General features: G+C 57.4%; 1 protein-coding gene across 9 annotated transcripts in view; it reads left to right on the plus strand.

Moving 5' to 3' along the window:
- The first annotated feature begins 290 nt into the window (after nucleotides 1-290).
- Nucleotides 291-13,075, plus strand: part of PTK2B (protein tyrosine kinase 2 beta) — a 29,305-nt gene continuing 16,520 nt past the window's right edge. For 2 of the 9 annotated variants that reach the window (XM_056343737.1, XM_056343740.1), the window contains exon 1: nucleotides 320-432. The gene's annotated coding sequence lies outside the window, so the exon portion shown is untranslated. Of the gene's footprint in view, nucleotides 900-9,152; nucleotides 9,295-13,075 lie in introns of those variants that run through there. The other 7 variants (XM_056343743.1, XM_056343741.1, XM_056343742.1 and 4 more) reach the window with 7 other exon arrangements.

Consider the following 13,075-nt stretch of genomic DNA (forward strand, 5'->3'; position numbering starts at 1 on the left):
CATGCTGTGGGGTGGGGGTGCACCCCATTGCTCCTTTCCTCCTCCAGCTCTTCCTTGGCCCCTTGGCATCCCCAGTGCTGCCCAAACCATTTCTGCAGAGCTCTGGGGCCAGGGTCAGGTCTTCTAGGGGCCTGAGTGGCTGGCCTCAATGCCCAGCTGTGGGTGGGCTCCTCAGAGGAGTGTTAAAGCAAGCATTAAAGGGGGGCCTTCTGCACCCCAGAAGTAGGGAGGTGTTGCTGTGGCCCCACGGGGGTGTGGCAGTGCCAGACGGCCGCCCCGTGACTGTGAACGTCGGCCCCGGCAGCTCTTGCACCATCCTTCTTCCTGCCTCGGGTTCTTCCGCGGTGCTGGGGTGTCCCCTGGACCCGCGATTTCAGGGGGGGACCCTGCAGCAGGGGCTCAACCGTGGGCAGACTTGCCAGCTCCTCCCAGGTATGAGCTGGACCAGCCTGAACGCTGGCTGCCTTGGGCTCCCTGCCTAAATTCCTGACTGATCCCAAGACCTGCCCCAACCTGCCTGAGGGACCCAGGCAGGGAAGGCTGGGTGGGCAGGTGAGGGGTCCCGGCCCTTCCGCACCTCCTGTCTCCTCTTCCCGGTGCCGGCGGCACCCACCAGCCTCAGCAAGCCCTTTCCGGAAGCGGGCGGTGGAGAGGAGTGGTTTCACCACCCATACCAACAACCTCACGGGACACAGGACACGCACCCACCCGGCCAAACCTCCCGGTCAGCAACGCAACCACCTGCCCCCGCCACTGCCAGGGTGAGGACTGGGGCTGGCCCGGGGGGGCGAAGGTGGCTCCCGTGCCCTCCGCCAAGGTGAGAGCCTCTGCTCACTCTCAGGGCGACGCTTGGGTGCCAGGGAAGGCGAGGGAGGAGAGCCGAGGAAATGAGAGCTCAGGTGGGTGCAGGAGAGGGGCTCCCCTGCCCACGGCGGGGTGTCATTCCCCAGTGCGCCTGGCAGCTAGCTTCCTTAGCCCTTCCCGCACAGGGGGACATGTGGCCGGGGTGCTTGGGAGCTTGGGGGCGTGAGGGCAGGGTGCAGCATTCCCCCAGTACTCCCCGCCCCGCAGCCAGCAACTGGGAAGTGCCCAGGCTCTGCTATCTCTCGTCAGCGTCAATGTTTGCCCAGCGGTGGGGCGGTTCCTGCTGGCGAACATGCCTGCCTCCGCTCACTGGCACGGCACGGCATGGCACGGCACGGCACCCAGGAGGACACGGGGGAGGAAAGCCAGAGACAGGAGTGTTGCGGTCTTGGGGGCTGATGCGACTGCCCCATGTACTTCCCAGTGGGGACTGATGCAGCCGGGGATGTGTGGCCCCAACAGAGGATTCCCCCAGGACGTGCTGCTCCTCCTGACCCAGCCCTGGCCGGGTAAATCTGCCCTGCACCCCCCAGCTGGAAATGGCAGCCCCACTGGTGGGTCCCTGCCAGGACAGGGACATCCAGGGGATGCTTGACCACTTGGCCAGGGATCGGAAAGGACTTGGGGGTCTTGGAGGTGCTGCGTGGGGTTGTGACTGTCCCAAAGAGGTGGTGATGTGCAGCAGCCAGGGAAGGCTGAGCGTGTGCCTTGTGCCAGCAGCGGGACCAGGCTGGACGAGGCACTGGCATTACGGCAGGGAGGTGAGGAGAGGTCAGTGCTGGTAGCTGGGCCTGGCCGTGGTGTGTCCTGGGGGCTTTGTGGGCAAGGTGATGCGGCAGGGGTCCTCCACCACCATCTTGGCCTGGAACTGTGCCCAGCACGGGGCTCTTTCCAGGACAACATGGCCGTCAGGGCCCTGAGGTCTGTCAGGGAGGGGACAGCCAGCTTCAGTGTCCCACTGCACCCATCACAGACCCCTCCTTGCTGTCTTCACGCTGGATGAAGCTGTGGGAGAGGGGTGGTATCAGGGCTTGGACACCCTAGGAACATCCCCAACCCCACCTGTTGCTTTCACAGGCAGAATCACCTACGAGTGCTCCGCTGGCATCACCCACCTGTTGAAGGCAGGGAGGATGCTGTGAGTTTGCCTCTGTGGTGCTGTGGGTGACAGAGTCTCATAGCAGGGGCCAAAACCAGGCACCCACAAGCTTCCCAGTGCTAGGCAGGGAAGGGCAGCCCTGGGATGCTGATTGTCCTTTGGATTCAGGTCCACAGCCTGATTTACAGCTCTCAGCCTTACCTGCAAGGGCATAGGTGAGAGTCACTGTGAGAAGAGCTGTGAGGGAGCAGGCTGCACGTGTCTGGAGAGCCATGGGCATTAGAGAGCAGGGGGACATGGAGTGCAGTGTGGGGCGGCAGTGCCACCGGTAGCAGTGGCCACAGGGGACAGGAGCTGCACGCTCCCCAGTGTCTGCAAAAGATGGGTAGGGATGCACAGACAGTGCACAGTGGTGTGTGTGCATGGGAAACACATCCTCACCTTTGCCAGTGATGCTTTGCACATGCTAGTAAGACACACACACACGTGTGTGCAAGGGCACACATAGGTCTGGCGTGCAGGGGTACAAGTGCCCCTGTCCCCAAGCTCTGCATTTTCATGTGTTTGTGCTCAGCTTTTATTAATATTCAGCATAAAGGCTTTTCCAGGCGCTGGGGGCTGGGAAAGCAGCATCTGAATCATTTTGCTTTTTCCCTGGCAGAGTTATTACTCATGAGGGGTAGACAGAGCTGGGAACCTTTCACGCAAAGCCTTGTGCATGTATTTCAATTTGTAATGGTGGCAGACCCCATGTGATACCCGTATCTCCTCCACCAAGGCATCCTGGCCTGCAGGAGGGGTAAAGCCTGAGGTGCCCAGCACAAAAATCACGGGGAGACCTTTCCTTAAGGAACCACGGGGAGTAAAACCAGACTTTTCTCTTGGAAAATCCTCTGGAGGAGTGGCAATCCTTCTGGCTTGGCTGTGTTTCCCCCTGGGATGGGGCTGGCTGGCCAGACAGAGCTCCTGTGGGGCAGGGAGGGACAGTGCTGGTGGCTGCAGTGGCATTGCAGCAAGGCCACACAGCTGTTTGGGGAAGCATCTTCAAAGAGGGAACAGGAACAGGACATGTTGGAGATGCGGCTCCCATCAGCCCCTGGGGAAACCTCAGAGGACTCTTGGTCTTTTCGTTTTGGGGCTGTTTGCTATGTTTCGTGTTAAAAAACAGCTAAAAAAATATTTTTAGCAGAACTCTGGTTTCCGCAGGGAAAAACCCAGCAGCCACATCCCGGGGTGGGGGGAGGCTTCTCCTCAGCTACAGCCACCAGCAAGGCAGGCTAGCTGGTACACTGGGCTGAACTGGGATGGCCCGGCTGTGCAGGAAGGCGCCACAGAGAGAAGGAAGTGCTGCAGAGTCGGAGGCAAGCAGCGCAGCAGTGGCTGCTCCATCTCTCCCTGAGGCTACAGTTTGTCTGAGCAAAAAGCCCCTTGAAGGCACAAACAGGGCTCTCCTTGGGGGGGAAAAAAAAAAGCCAGATGTTTTTAAGGTGCGGTTATTTTATCCCAGGCAGAACCTGAAAACGGTGGCCTGAAAGTGTTCACTTCGCTCCTTAGACTGGAAAGTTGCACAGTGGTGCCCTGTCCCGGGGAGGTGATTTCCATGGAGGTTTTCAGCATCTTGGCCCTGTTAATTGATGCAGGAGAGCTCTGCCTGCTCCCTGCCCTCACCCCTGCCTGGCAGGGAGTCCTGCTACCTGCCCCACTTGGCTCCCAGCTCTGCTCTTCCAGCCTCCATCCGATGCAATTACTCATGCAGATTTGATAAACTTCCATTTCAGAAAGAGTGCTGCCATGGGCAAGAGCTTGCCACAGGCAACCTGATCTCAGCCTTATGTCCTAAGCTGGCTCCAGCAAGGTTTGCCTGGTGTGCTCTGCCTCTGAGCCTTGTGCAAGCTGCTGCACACCCAGCCATGCTGCACACTTGCCATGCTGCACACCATGCTGTCTTGCACAACCTGCTACACTGCACATCCAGCTATGCTGCATTCCCAGCCATGCAGCACACTGTGCCACAGCTGCACACCCTGCCATGCTGCACACCCTGCCATGCAGCACAGTGTGCCATGCTGCACAGTGTGCCCTGTTGAATTCCCAGCCATGCAGCACACTGTGCCACAGCTGCACACCCTGCCATGCTGCACACCCGGCTGTGCTGCACACCTGGCTGTGCTGCACACTGTGCCATGCTGCACACCCAGACATGTTGCATACCTTGCCACGCTGCATGCCTAACCACATTGCATACCTTGCCACGCTGCATGCCTAACTACGTTGCACACCTAACTGCACTGCATGCCCTGCCATGCTGCACACTGCACCGTTCCGCACAACCAGCCACCGCTGCACGACCCGCCATGCTGCACAACCCGCTCCCCCTGCCCAGCTATACCCCCTGCAGCCCTACCTGAAGGAAAGCACCTCTTCCCTTCGCAGGGCTGTTCAGTGGGCTCTGCCTGCCCTGCCGCTGGAGGCTGTTCCTTCCCCCGTTGCAGCCGGGTGTTGCGGCTGCTGGGTTAAAGCAAGGGAAGGCTGGGTGGCAGGCTGGGGGGAGCCAGGCTGCAGGGCTGGGGGGTGCTTCTCTGGGCTCTGCTCGCTGCTGTGACCCACAGCAGGGCACACTGCAGAGGAGGAGGAGGAGGGAGATTGCCTTCACCTCCCTCTGCCACTACAGCCAGAGGGAAAATACCTGCCTGTGTTGCCAGGATCTGGCGTGTCCCCATGGGGCCCAGCTGGGGCTGCTTCCAGCAAATGGGGAATTTCCACCTGGCAGAAATCGGGGCATTTTGCTGCCTGGTTTATATCTCCAAAGGCTGAAGCACAGAGGGATTTCAGATGGGAAATTCCACCCCGCATCCCCAAACCCTTCCTCTTGCAGAGATAGCATGGGATGCTCAACCGGCTCTGCTCTATAGGCGTGAGCATTGCTGCCCTGACCCTGCGCAGAGCCAGGTAATGTGAAATGCAGCTGCCTTTCCCTCTGCTGGGACCTGCACTCCTGGGCCCAAATCAAAAGAAAACCTCAAGGTCAAAAGCTAGGGACCTCACACTGAAAAAAGTTAAGAAATCACCCAATTTGAGGAAGTTCAAGGGGAATAAACATCATGTTTTGGCCTGAGCTGGTGCATCTGCAGCTCAGGCCAGGCAGGCAGAGATTTGAAGGCACCTCAGAGGGTCATTTGCCTTATTTAATTTTTTAAACTTATATTTCAAATGTTTATCTCTCTGAGAAAAAGGATGAAAACTTTGCAAAGGGTAAAAAACTTCCAGTTTAGCGATGAGCTGGTCTTGTGTAAGCCTGTGCAGCAGTACGATAGCGCACGCTAGAAATGATTGACGAGCGCCAAAATAAAATGCTTAATCAAATGACAGCAATTAATTTTCCTGAAACTCAGCCGAGTTCCCCAGGGAAACGCAAACGTCCCACATTTTGCAAACCCAGCCGAGTGTGCTGGGACTGCTCATCTTTAAGAGAGCCTGACCAGAGGGGCGGCTGTAAAGCTGTGCTGCAGCCAGTGAGGACAGGACTAGATAATGTAATGGGTGGCGTGGGACCGACTAATGAACCTACCAAGCTTATTTGAGAGGTCTCGGTGGTGGAGCCCAGCAGTTTGGAAAGGAAAATGACTTTTGAAACCAGATTTGGGGGTCACTTCTGAGCTGATGTTTGGTGTTCTTTGCCCGGGGAGGTCATCACCACGCAGTGTGACCACAGCCAAGAGCTTGTTCAGGTTGTGGAGAAGTGGCTGGAGCTTGAATTCCTTGTTGGTGCTGGGAGAAGGGCTCGGGTTTGTGCTGGAGATGCTGTGGCTTGGCACCCCCCCGGGAAATTTCTGTCAAAAAAGCCACAATGTAGCCCAGAGTTTTGGAGAAGATGAGTTTTCTTCATAAAGGCCAAGGTGAATATAAGTGGAATTAGTGTAAGCATCCAGAAACGGATGCCTTGCCTGCAGGAGGGACCCTGACAGGTACCTCGGTGCGGTGATGCCAGCCACATCCTACTGGTGCCAGCTCCCTCTCAGCCTCGTGCCATAGCAGGGCATTCTCGCTGTTTCTGCGTCAGACCCTCTATTTTCCTTTCCCTTCCCCAAACAAAGCAGTAGCAGCATCTCCCATGATCCTCACGTGTTGCCTGGCGACCAGGATGCTTAGCGACCAGGACCCACCGCCAGCACACTTCCCACTGTGCCAAAAATTATGCTGCAAGCCCTTGCCCGCTCCTCTTCCTTCTCCCACAGAAAGGTTATTGGGAAATACGCCCACCCTGTTCCTGGGAAGCTGTTCCCCCTCCCTGAGGGGAGGCTTTGAGTGCTGCTCATGGGTTATTTTAAGCCCTGACAGCATCGCTTGAGCTTGGGTGGTTTGGTTTGGTGGGGTTGAGCCCTACCAGCCCACTCCAGCCCCATGGCCTGAGGATGCTGTCTCAGTCCCATCCACCTGCATCATTCCAGAGCAAGAAGCATCTCCAGCATCCCCCTTACAACTGCCCTCAAGGGTTTTCAGAGCACCCTACCCCCCCCACACCTCCCACCTGATTTTGGGAGCTTTTCCCAGCTATTGGTACATTTGACCCTTTTCCTTACACCACAGTCTCATTGTTCTTGGCCGGAGCAGTGTTGGTCCCATTTTTAGTTGTGGATGTACAAGAAAAAAAAGCCATGTACCAAGTGATAATTCCATTAATTAATTGTAAGAATGAATGGGAGCCCCAGGATGACCACTGTGATACAGGATCATAGGTAGGGGACCTCCATCCCTTAGTAGGACGGGCTGGAAATCAGATCTCAGAGATGGTCCATGATCGTTTTTGTGTCTGGCAGCTGCAGGCAGCAGGTAGGGAAGTATAAATATGCAGCTTTGCTGGCTCAGGTGGGAGTTGTTTCTCTCCTGGCATAAAAAATGAGGGACTTAGGGTGAACCCCTCCTCCTGAAAAGCCTGGAGCTGCTCGGGGAGTGGCTTTTCCCCCTGCAGCTGTGGAGTTGCTTCTAGTTGGAGCAGTGCGGAGAAGGCAATGTCTCTGTCACAGCCAAGGGGCAATGCTCAGGCAGTTTTGGCAGGAAGACCTCCATCAGGGTGGAGACCAGAAGGGATGGTTGTAGCAAACCTTGCATCTGTGATCCAGGCGATCTGCTCTGGAGGAGGATGCTGTGACCTCTGTGTAGCAACAGAGCTCACGAAATGCTTGGGGGATGGCTGAAGGTCTCCCCTGCCTGGGGAGGAGGTGGCTTGGAGCAGTTAGCAGGGGCTCAGGGGGGATATTTTGTCTTCAGGACCAGGCACCGCATTGGCCACAGCAAAAAAAAATGGGGCTGAGGGTCCCTGAGCCCCCCTCCCCAGTGCATCCTCATGGGGAACCTTGCACCAGCATCCTGATGCATCCTGGCACCTCAGGGACTAGCGTGCCAGCAGCCTGCTCTCTCTCGTTGAGCAGCCGCCGGCAGAGCCACCGTCCCCACCTCTTGGTGAGCCGTTCCTCCCCAGATGGTCTTGCCTCGTCCCATCCCCAGCTCCAGATAAACAGTGCTGCTCTGCACTGGGAACACAGAGATCTTTTCTCCGTGCCTGAGTCACTCCCTCCAGCTGAGCTGCTGCGCGTGGGCTTTGACGGCAGCTCTCCGGGTGTTATTTCTAATTCCCCAGGAGCACGTCGCCGGTACTGGTCGTCCCACCGGCTGTTCTGGTGCAGGTCACAGTTGCAGCATTGGGCTGGGACATGGGATACGGGGAGTGATGGGGTGCAGGGGGAGATGCACCTGCTCCAACCCTCCTCTCAGGCAGCTTGTCCTCATGGCTGAAGCCTGTGTCATTTCCTTTGCTTTGCGAAACACAGGCTTCCTCTGCGGGGACATCACGTGAGGAGCCCTTGATCCCCAGCCTGCCCCAGGGAAAGGGGGAGGGGGGCACAAAAGGGGCAGCAGGACTGTGCCCCCGAGCCAGCTCCCACCACTGGACCACAGTAACCCGCTACCATCCCACCTCCAAGGTCCATTGCGTCCTGCTGCCAAGCTGGCAGAGTCGTGCGTGTGCCAGGGATGTGCCAGGGTCCAGCTGGTGCGAAATCCTGCAAGGATGAACCCTCGCTGGTAGGAAAGGGGAGAGATGCCCTGGGTGGGCAGGATCAGGAGTGGAGGGGATGAAGGATGGGGATGAGATGTGCAAGGCAGTGGGGCTGCGGTCAAGCAGGCTGCGGCACAGGCATGGCAGGACAACCAACATTACACCCCATGGCAGGGGCTTGTATCTGGCTGGAGCTCAGCTCCCAGCCACCACAGAGGTCCCAACAGCATCCTGAGGCCACATGCTGTGGTTTTGTCTTGCCAGCCATCCGTACCTAGCCGGGATCCTGCTCCCCCTGCCCGCTGGGGACAGGGCTGGAGTGATGGATGGGAGCTGGGCAAGGCAGACTGGGGGTAGATACAAGTAATGAGAGATAAGGTTGGGAGTGTGGGGGGTGGTCAGGCCACTGCGGGTGATCTCTTGGAGAGCACCCAGCCCCGCTCCCAGTTATATGGTGGAAACTCACTGGTTTCAGTGCCGAAGCAGGGCTGGAGGGTGATGCTTTAGGTGCCGAATAGGGTGAGAGCTTGTCTGTTCCCCCGGGGAAACCCAGCAATAAAGTAATGAGTCATTTAAATACCTGCATAGATAGGTAGGGGAAGGGCCTGGAGCAGAGCAGCCCTGCCTGCTGGGAACCCTGCTCCCCAGGGTGACTCAGGCTGGGCTGGGGTCCCCGTGCTGAGAAGGGACCATGGGTGTGGGGTTGCTCCTGGGGCTTTTCCTTGGATGGAGCCAGGATCCAACTTGGCAGCCGCCAAGAGAAGGGGCAGGATGGTTCGGGGTGGGTTGTGCTGGGTCCCAGTGTGAGAGATGATGTTGCCCACCAGCCAGTCTGGCAGCTGGAGACCCTCCTGGGCAGCCGGGATAAGTCACGTGTTACCGTTGTCCCCATCCCCTGCTTCCTGCAGGGTCCTCAGGTCGGATTCCCCCACCCCCAGCACAAGTGTTTTGGGATTGTGGTATCGCTCAGTGGGACCTGGGCTTTGGGCTTTGCAGAGGAGGGGGATGTGAGCTGCCTTCTCTGCCTGCATCTGCCGCCCCACGCTAAGCTCACCCCAGCTGGTCTCCCAGGCTGGCTGGGCCGTGCCTCAGTTTCCCCATCTGTATGACAGGCTCGAGCAGCCGCTTGAGCACGTGCGTGAGTGTGCCTGCGCGTGGGCCCTGCCTGCCTGGGTGCTTTGCAAACGCCTCTGCGCACACTTGTTAGCCGCAGCAGGAAGCACCAGCTCCGTCAGCACAGGCTCGGCGTGGGGACGGAGGGGATGGCTGCCTCTCCGTAAGTGCTGCTTGCTTCCTGCTCCCCATTCCCTGGGTGCTTGGGGTGCAAGGGTGGGACCGAGACCCTCACCTGAAGGAGGTGGGCGGAGGGCTGAGCACTTGCAAACTCATCACACTGGGTTGGGGAAGGGGCTTGGTGGGGTTTTGCTCTGTCTCTGTGGCTGTCATCCCAGGTGTGTCTAGGGTTTGGGCTAGGGCTGGAGCAAACGGCAACAGGGGCACCAAACTTTTCTAGGACTGTGGGACTGACTGGAAAAACTTCCTGGTCTGGGACTGTGCCAGGGTGGGAGGTGGCTCCGAGGCACCGCGGGACCTTTTGGGGTGTCACTCACAGCAGGAGGTGATGAAGGGCTGCTGGGGAGGGACATGGAGGCTCCGGTGAGGGGATGTTGGTGGCAGTGGTGCAAAGCTCTTGATTTTGTTTTGTGGGTTCCTCTATCCCCATGATGCCCGACTGGAGCTGTGTCACACATCCCTGCTGGGGACAGAGCTGGGCTCCCATGGGACATGTCCTCATGCTGGAGGGAAGGCGAGTGGGCAGGGGTGGAGGTACAAGGGGCTCAGGCTGTGGCCAGGGCCCCTTCCCCACCTCTGAAGCTAAGCAGCCAGGTCCATATAGGACACATCCCCTCCAGCCAGATGGCCCTGGGGATGTGCCCCTGATGCTGTGGGGATGTGCCTATGGATGCTGCATGGCCGCGGTGCAGGCAGGGTGCAGGCACTGCCTTCACTGCACTTCCTGGCTTTATTTCATATGGGCATCACCCAAGCAGGGGCTGCAAGACCCCGGAGCGCTCAGTTGGAGGGACAGAGCCATCCCTCATGCCTGTGCTGGGTTTCGGGGGGTGTTGAAACGCGGGATGTGCCCTTGTTCGTGCTAGCTGCCTCCAGCCTTGTCCGCCTCTGGCCATGATGGTCAGAGGTGCTGTGCAAGGGCAGCAGGATGCTCTGCAGGGTGATCTCTGCATCTCACTCCCCAGCAGCATTGCTTATCAGGGTAGGGACACAGAAGGGACAGCCAGCCCTGGTCCCGGCCCGTGGGCTCAGTGAGAGTATGAGGGCATGTATCATGGGAATGGGGCTGGAGGAAGAAAGCAGAAAATGAAAAGTGGGGGGAAAAAAGAGCCAAAGCGAAGTAATTTTGGGGGCCCTGAGAAATGCCAGCAATACTTCCCAAGTCAGCCATTGCCCTTCTCCACTGAGAGCTGAGCTTCCTCTCCCTGAGGCCTGGCTTGGGCCATCATCTCCACGCTGGGAGGGTCCCTCCCAAACCCAGGGGACACAGGGTTCAGGTTTTAGCTATTTAGTGAAAGAGATCTTTATCTTAGATATTTCTTTGAGCACCAGCCTCTTCTGCAGAGCAGTGAGAGCTGTAGCAAAGCCTGAAGCAAAGCTTTTGCACCTGCTGCAGAGGTGGGACAAGGAGAGCTGCTGATTTTGCTTGACCCTGATGCTGGCTGAGCGTGGTTGAGCAGGAAACACTAATCCAGCACAGCATGGTGCTGGACAGACATGACACAGATATGGTCTGCAGGCTGGCGTTGCTCAGGCATGTAGCATCTATGGTATCACCTGCAGGGATGGCCTTGGCTTCTCTGGCATGGCCAGAGACAGGACGAGAGGGTGAGGGGGCTGCCCTGGTTGTCCCCGCTTTGGCCAACCCTTGCAGCCCGCATGAGAAGGGGACCTGGCTAAGGTCCATCACCTGCAGAGAGCTGTCCATAAGGGTGTTCTGCAAAGGATGTGGGCTGCTGTGAGAGCCTGTCTGTGCAGCCTGAGCACTTTTGTGAAAGAAAGAAAAAAACCTCAAAACCTGATGTGAAAAATGCATGTGAGCTCATGTGCATGTGCCCATTGGTGTGGCTGGACTTGCTGCTGGCCTGTGCCGGAGGTGAGGGTGCCCAGTTCAGCACCGCTGCCTTGCTCAGGTCCAAGGTTAACATCCCAGCATCCCATCGCTGTTGTAGCAATGCTCCATCACAGCCGCAGAGATGCAGAACCTCTTTCCCTGTTCTCTTGGAGAAACCTGGAAAACAAAATCTGAGCTGTCCATGCATTGCACCGCTGGCAACAAAACCCTTTGTATGGACCTGAAAGTGCCAGGCTACACCACTCTTATTTTTAGTCCAGTGACTCAGGAGAGTTGCTTTAAAAAGACGAAGCTCACAGGAGGCTGCACACAGCGTCCCACCAGCGGGCAAGCTTGCGCAGGTTTGTAATTACAGTGGAGCTGCCTCTGAGCACTGTGCAAATGATGGTGCAAATCCCAGCGGGGAAGGGGAAATGGGGGCCTGGGGAGAGAAAACCTTGGCAGCCAGCACTGGGAAGGGTTCCTGCCGGCAGCTCCTGGCTGCATGTTCTGCTCCCCCATAGGCACTTGGTTTTGCAGATGCTGGGGACAGGGGGATGGCTGCAGGCTGGCCCTGCAGTTCAGGCTTGTCGCGTAGGGCAGAGCCTGCCTCGAGCCCTGCGAGGGGGACACAGCCCATCCTCGCCGCCTCCACCCCAGGCTGGTGCTGCCAGGTTCTGCGTGAGCACTCCCCGTCTGCTCCAGTGCTGAGGCAGCAGCCAGCAGCAGTGCTCCAGGTCAAGGGGTGCTCTGGTCCACGCTGCTACCGTTTCAGTGGTTGTCTCGCCTGCGTTACCCTGTGGGTATTGTGGAGAGAGTGGGACCCTCAGCTCCATGCATGGGGATGTATGTGATGTCCCGCAGCTGGTCCCACACCCCCCACCCCTTCCTTCCAGTATCTTCCAGGTCTGCTCCTTCACTTGCCTTCACGTGGCAGCACTGGGGACACCCTCCAGGTACCACAGCCTCTCACTCTGCCTCTCCAGCCCTGCCAGGAGCCCCGCCAGGGCCATGCCGGGACCTTCCCGTGTTGCAGAGCCAGAATGACACACATGAATCCTGCAACACTCCAGTTTGCACATAGCTTCTCGGCTGTTTAAACAGTAACTTGAGGCCCGAGTTCAGATGGGGCTGCAGCTCAGAAGCAGCCTAATGGATGAACTTCCATGTTTTTTCTTATTTCATGCCCCAGAAAGATGCAGTTTGGAGCAGCTTTTTTCAAACCTGAATTTGTCCCATGCATCTGGCTGTGTTGGCTGTGTTTTTTGCTTGCTTAGGCTCCTTGCAAAGCTCCATGCTTTCCTGGGAAGCTGGTGGCCAAGCTAAGCAAACACTTTTGTTCCTGGGGACTTAGGTGAGCTGAGTTTGCCCAGCCTCAGCCCAGGTGCATGTCCAGAGAGGTGGAGAAAGCAACCCAGAACAAACCCTCTTCTGTGCCAGCCCTGCCCAGCTTGCAAACCAAAAGCCATGCAAAGAGGAAAATTTCAGATCCATTCAGATCACCCAAGACCCACATATCCCATTAAATGTTTTTCTCAGCGAAGGGAGAACTCAAGCCACTTCCCTTCTGGCTCAAATGACATTGAGCAGGCTTCTGGGTTTTATCCCCTCTAAAAATAAAAGAGCAAATCAATATAAATCAGTATTGCATTTCCAGGGGAAAAGGAACCTGTCTTGCTTGCCCCATTTTGCTTCTTACTTGTTTTTTTTTGCAAAGCTGTCTGCTAAATTCAGCTCACTTGGGAGATCACGTTGTTGAACCACAGCTGCAGCTGCAGGTATCCGTGCTGGGGAGCTGCAGCCTGAAACCTTCACCTGGGTTTCGTGGGGGAAAGAAAATGATGAGTGCTGGGGACACAGAGGTATTGCTCTGGAGGTGACAAGGACGCAGAGGTATTGCTCTGGAGGTGCTGGGGACCTGAGGTATTTC

The sequence above is a fragment of the Falco biarmicus genome, chromosome 6 (assembly GCF_023638135.1).
Source record: "Falco biarmicus isolate bFalBia1 chromosome 6, bFalBia1.pri, whole genome shotgun sequence".
Taxonomy (NCBI): Eukaryota; Metazoa; Chordata; class Aves; order Falconiformes; family Falconidae; genus Falco; species Falco biarmicus.